Source organism: Ascaphus truei, chromosome 21 (genome assembly GCF_040206685.1).
Source record: "Ascaphus truei isolate aAscTru1 chromosome 21, aAscTru1.hap1, whole genome shotgun sequence".
Lineage (NCBI taxonomy): Eukaryota > Metazoa > Chordata > Amphibia > Anura > Ascaphidae > Ascaphus > Ascaphus truei.
This window is the reverse complement of record NC_134503.1, coordinates 3,940,885-3,947,572: the sequence shown is the minus strand read 5'-3', so window position 1 is coordinate 3,947,572 and position 6,688 is coordinate 3,940,885.

Genomic DNA, 6,688 nt, shown 5'->3' with positions numbered 1-6,688 from the left:
GGAGGATGGAGAGAGTGCAGGGGGTGAGGGGAGGATGGAGAAAGTGCAGGGGGTGAGGGGAGGATGGAGAAAGCGCAGGGGGTGAGGGGAGGATGGAGAGAGCGCAGGGGGTGAGGGGAGGATGGAGAGAGCGCAGGGGGTGAGGGGAGGATGGAGAGAGCGCAGGGGGTGAGGGGAGGATGGAGAGAGCGCAGGGGTGAGGGGAGGATGGAGAGAGCGCAGGGGGTGAGGGGAGGATGGAGAGAGCGCAGGGGGTGAGGGGGAGAATGAGAGTGCAGGGGGTGAGGGGAGGATGGAGAGAGTGCAGGGGGTGAGGGGAGGATGGAGAGAGTGCAGGGGGTGAGGGGAGGATGGAGAGAGTGCAGGGGGTGAGGGGAGGATGGAGAGAGTGCAGGGGGTGAGGGGAGGATGGAGAGAGTGCAGGGGGTGAGGGAGGATGGAGAGAGTGCAGGGGGTGAGGGGAGGATGGAGAGAGTGCAGGGGGTGAGGGGAGGATGGAGAGAGTGCAGGGGGTGAGGGGAGGATGGAGAGAGTGCAGGGGGGTGAGGGGAGGATGGAGAGAGTGCAGGGGGTGAGGGGAGGATGGAGAGAGTGCAGGGGGTGAGGGGAGGATGGAGAGAGTGCAGGGGGTGAGGGGAGGATGGAGAGAGTGCAGGGGGTGAGGGGAGGATGGAGAGAGTGCAGGGGGTGAGGGGAGGATGGAGAGAGTGCAGGGGGTGAGGGGAGGATGGAGAGAGTGCAGGGGGTGAGGGGAGGATGGAGAGAGTGCAGGGGGTGAGGGGAGGATGGAGAGAGTGCAGGGGGTGAGGGAGGATGAGAGTGCAGGGTGAGGGGAGGATGGAGAAAGTACAGGGGGTGAGGAGAGGATGGAGAGTACAGGGGGTGAGGAGAGGATGGAGAGAGTACAGGGGGTGAGGAGAGGATGGAGAGAGTGCAGGGGGTGCGGCGGGATGGAGAGAGTGCAGGGGGGTGAGGGGGGTGAGGGGGGGTGAGGGGAGGATGGAGAGAGTGCAGGAGGTGAGGGGAGGATGGAGAGAGTGCAGGGGGTGAGGGAGGATGGAGAGAGTGCAGGGGGTGAGGGGAGGATGGAGAGAGTGCAGGGGGTGAGGGGAGGATGGAGAGGTGCAGGGGTGAGGGGAGGATGGAGAGAGTGCAGGGGGTGAGGGGAGGATGGAGAGTGCAGGGGGTGAGGGGAGGATGGAGAGAGTGCAGGGGGTGAGGGGAGGATGGAGAGAGTGCAGGGGGTGAGGGGAGGATGGAGAGAGTGCAGGGGGTGAGGGGAGGATGGAGAGAGTGCAGGGGGTGAGGGGAGGATGGAGAGAGTGCAGGGGGTGAGGGGAGGATGGAGAGAGTGCAGGGGGTGAGGGGAGGATGGAGAGAGTGCAGGGGGTGAGGGGAGGATGGAGAGAGTGCAGGGGGTGAGGGGAGGATGAGAGTGCAGGGGGTGAGGGGAGGATGGAGAGAGTGCAGGGGGTGAGGGGAGGATGGAGAGAGTGCAGGGGGTGAGGAGAGGATGGAGAGAGTGCAGGGGGTGAGGAGAGGATAGAGAGAGTGCAGGGGGTTAGGGGAGGATGAGAGTGCAGGGGGTGAGGGGAGGATGAGAGTGCAGGGGGTGAGGGAAGGATGAGAGTGCAGGGGTGAGGGGAGGATGGAGAGAGCGCAGGGGGTGAGGGGGAGGATGGAGAGAGTGCAGGGGGTGAGGGAAGGATGGAGAGAGTGCAGGGGGTGAGGGGAGGATGGAGAGAGTGCAGGGGGTGAGGGAAGGATGAGAGTGCAGGGGTGAGGGGAGGATGGAGAGTGTGCAGGGGGTGAGGGAAGGATGAGAGTGCAGGGGGTGAGGGGAGGATGGAGAGTGTGCAGGGGGTGAGGGAAGGATGAGAGTGCAGGGGGTGAGGGGAGGATGGAGAGAGTGCAGGGGGTGAGGGGAGGATGATAGTGCAGGGGGTGAGGGAAGGATGAGAGTGCAGGGGGTGAGGGAAGGATGAGAGTGCAGGGGGTGAGGGGAGGATGGAGAGAGTGCAGGGGGTGAGGGGAGGATGGAGAGAGTGCAGGGGGTGAGGGGAGGATGGAGAGAGTGCAGGGGGTGAGGGGAGGATGGAGAGAGTGCAGGGGGTGAGGGGAGGATGGAGAGAGTGCAGGGGGTGAGGGGAGGATGGAGAGAGTGCAGGGGGTGAGGGGAGGATGGAGAGAGTGCAGGGGGTGAGGGGAGGATGGAGAAAGTGCAGGGGATGAGGGGAGGATGGAGAAAGTGCAGGGGGTGAGGGGAGGATGGAGAGAGTGCAGGGGGTGCGGGGGGATGGAGAGAGTGCAGGGGGTGAGGGGAGGATGGAGAGAGCGCAGGGGGTGAGGGGAGGATGGAGAGAGTGCAGGGGGTGAGGGGAGGATGGAGAGAGTGCAGGGGGTGAGGGAAGGATGGAGAGAGTGCAGGGGGTGAGGGGAGGATGGAGAGAGTGCAGGGGGTGAGGGAAGGATGAGAGTGCAGGGGTGAGGGGAGGATGGAGAGTGTGCAGGGGGTGAGGGAAGGATGAGAGTGCAGGGGGTGAGGGGAGGATGGAGAGTGTGCAGGGGGTGAGGGAAGGATGAGAGTGCAGGGGGTGAGGGAGGATGGAGAGAGTGCAGGGGGGTGAGGGGAGGATGATAGTGCAGGGGGTGAGGGAAGGATGAGAGTGCAGGGGGTGAGGGAAGGATGAGAGTGCAGGGGGTGAGGGAAGGATGAGAGTGCAGGGGTGAGGGGAGGATGGAGAGAGTGCAGGGGGTGAGGGGAGGATGGAGAGAGTGCAGGGGGTGAGGGAAGGATGAGAGTGCAGGGGGTGAGGGGAGGATGGAGAGAGTGCAGGGTGTGAGGGGAGGATGAGAGTGCAGAATGTATTATATAACACATGAGATACAGTTCTGTAACCGGCTGTCACAGCATTCCTACCCACCTCAGCATCCTATTCCACTGGCACAGAAATACACCACCCCATATATACACCCCATATATACACCCCATATATACACCCCATATATAAACACTGCTCCCTTCTTATGGAGGATTCACATGTCTATTCTACCCCCCCCCAATACACAGCACTCACCCTCCATCCTCCCAGCACTCACCCCCCACCCCACCCCCCCTCAGCACTCACCCTCCATCCTCCCAGCACTCACCCTCCACCCCCCACCCACAGCACTCACTCCCCCCCCCCCCCCCCCCGGCACTCACCCCGGCCATCAGGAGCAGAGAGAGGGCAGGCGAAGCCCTCCAGATCAGACGGAGCAGGGTCCCCCCTCCTGCACTGTACTGGGCCTCCTCTCCCCGCCTGAAGATCACCCTCTCCCCCTCCCCTTCTTCCAAAATGAAGACCCACCCCTTCTCTCCCCCTAAAGACCTGTCTCTCTCAGGGAGCTGGGGATCTCTCTGCCCCCTCTCCTAGTCTAATCTCTCCTTTCTAAACTACATATCTGTCTTCCCCCTTGTACAGCACATTAAAGACCCCCCACCCCCCTTTCTCTTTACTAGTCTGGGGGTCTCTGCCTTTCCCAGGCAGGGGTCTCACTCTCAGGATGGAGGTCTGGGTGTCTCTCAGGCAGGGGTCTCTCTCTCAAGCTGGAGGTCCCTTACGGTCTCTCTCAGGCTGGGGGTCTCACTCTTTCCCAGGCTGGGGTCTCTCTCAGGTTGGGAGTCTCTTACGGTCTCTGTCTCAGGCTGGGGGTCTCTCTCTCAAGCTGGAGGTCTCTTACTGCCTCTCTCAGGCTGGAGGTCTCTTACTGTCTGTCTTTGACTGGCGGTCTCTCTCAGGCTGGGGGTCCCTTATTGTCTCTCTCAGGCTGGGGGTCCCTTACGGTCTCTCTCAGGCTGGGGGTCCCTTACGGTCTCTCTCAGGCTGGGGGTCCCTTACGGTCTCTCTCAGGCTGGCGGTCTCTCTCAGGCTGGGGGTCTCACTGTTTCCCAGGCTGCAGATCACCAAGCAGCTGCTCCAAGCAGCACAGGCAGCTGGGTCCTAGTGATAGGAAGCTTCACCCTGCAGCCATTAAAGGGCCGGATCTCTTTATTATGGCACCCAGACCCCTCTCAGAGGGGGGCAGAACGGTCCCAGACCCCTCTCAGAGAGGGGCAGAACTGTCCCAGACCCCTCTCAGAGAGGGGCAGAACTGTCCCAGACCCCTCTCAGAGGGGCAGAACTGTCCCATACACCTCTCAGAGAGGGGCAGAACTGTCTCAGACCCCTCTCAGAGAGGGGCAGAACTGTCCCATACCCCTCTCAGAGAGGGGCAGATCTGTCCCAGACCCCTCTCAGAGGGGCAGAACTGTCCCAGACCCCTCTCAGAGAGGGGCAGAACTGTCCCATACCCCTCTCAGAGAGGGGCAGAACTGTCCCATACCCCTCTCAGAGAGGGGCAGAACTGTCCCAGACACCTCTCAGAGGGGCAGAACTGTCCCATACCCCTCTCAGAGGGGGGCAGAACTGTCCCATACCCCTCTCAGAGAGGGGCAGAACTCTCCCAGACCCCCCTCAGAGAGGGGCAGAACTGTCCCATACCCCTCTCAGAGAGGGGCAGAACTGTCCCATACCCCTCTCAGAGAGGCAGAACTGTCCCATACCCCTCTCAGAGAGGGGCAGAACTGTCCCATACCCCTCTCAGAGAGGCAGAACTGTCCCAGACACCCCTTTCACTGGGAGGGGATTCTCTGAGCACAGCTCAGGCTTTTACATTCCCCATCCCATAAGAAAGCAGCATCAGAGCGCGCCCTTCTAATCCGGGGAACGCCCGCTATCCGCACACCGAGATAACCGTATGAAGGACGGGCGATTAGATTGGCACATACCTATTTTACCATTAGGAGGAGAGATGCCCTGTATATACCCGTTACATCCAATGCCAGGGGTATTATAGGGTGACCTATAGAGCATTGAATCCTAACAGGTGGTTTGTGTGGGGTCTCCAAGGAGTTTGCCCCCCAAAACAATGTAATTGTGGATCCCATGCAGTATAGGGGGTTCCTGAGCATGTGTAAGGCCCTAAACAGCACCTTAACCAGGGTGGTATAGCCATCAATTAAAGCAGGGGCTTCCAAAGTCGCTGCCCACAATGCTTTGCATTCACAGCAGCAAGGCATTCTGGGGCGTGACTTTGGGAGCTCCCTCAGCAATTGACATTTTTTCCCCCCACGCTACACTATACTGCCTGGGATCGCTCACAGAGTTTGGGGGATTATTATGTGTGTCCCCCCCACGCGCTCAGGACACTATATACTGCCTGGGATCGCTCACACAGTTTGGGGGATTATTATGTGTGTCCCCCCCCCCACGCGCACAGGACACTATATACTGCCTGGGATCGCTCACACAGTTTGGGGATTATTATGTGCGTCCCCCACGAGCTCAGGACACTATATACTGCCTGGGATCGGACACACAGTTTAGGGGATTATTATGTGCGTCCCCCATGCGCTCAGGACACTATATACTGCCTGGGATCGGTCACACAGTTTGGGGGATTATTAAGCGTGTTCCCTCCACGCGCTCAGGACACTATATACTGCCTGGGATCGGACACAGTTATGTTAGCGAGAGTCTGGCGAGTCAGAGATAAGATTTATTCATTAGGGGTTCGCAGAACAAATATTTCCTAGTAGGGGGAGCACAGTGTAAAATAGATTGGGAAGCACCAATATCTGGGGTATGAGGAGGGAACCCCGCGCCGCAGTTTTATTCTAAACCCCTTTGTGTATTTTTCAGACGCACAGTTAACCCCTTCAGGCCTGGAGGTGGCAGATAGAAGACACATTTCCGTCTCCTTAAGTCTCCCATATAAATGGAAATCCACCCGCCCGCTGCACCGCCCGCTGCCGTGGGCTGCAAAAATAAGACTGCAAGCTCTTCGGGGCAGAACGTCATGGCACCTCTAAACCCCGTGAATAGCGCTGCATTCCTTCCCACCGCGGGCGCGGTGTAATAGCGCTATGGGTACCCAGCACCACTACTTTTTAATTAAAATTACAGGTTCCCCTCCTTTTTTTTTTTTTTAACTCTCTGGTTGCCAGAGTGCCCGAGCTGCAAACGTGTCAGAAAGACATTTCTCTTACTGTTTTCAAACACATACTGTCACCCACACCACTTAGACTGCAAGCTCTTCAGAACAGGAACGCCTGTCTCCCAATATTTCCCTTCTGACACTTATGCGCTATGTTGCAGTATAGCCGCACAGTATAGCCGCGGGGTTAGCGCTAATTAAACCATGACATACATACATCAATCTTTCTATAACCGGGACCACGTGAGTGTACCCCCAATGTCTGCAAAGTGACATTTCTAGATATCCGGCCCGGTAAATAAGTAAAGATATACATACCTAGAGCACCACAGTATTTAGATTAAGCCCCCCTCGCACCCCTGCCATGCCAAGACCGACCCAAAGAAAAGCCGCACGTTACGAACGCCGCCGCCGCCACGCTCAGGAGATTCTCGCGCCTCTGACAGCAGGTTCATTCGCAGAACACGGTGTGACCGACAATGAAAAACAGTTTCAGGATCACAGAGCTAAAGGAACATTCCCAGAATCCTCCCCTCCCCCACCCACCCCGTGAGTCGCTGGACGCCAGGGCTGTAATCCTGCCACTTCTGGGAACACAGCTATGCGCTGCCCGTCCCCTCTGGCAGTGAAGGGGTTAAAGGCCAGCTGTGGCAAACTGCAGTCCTCAAGG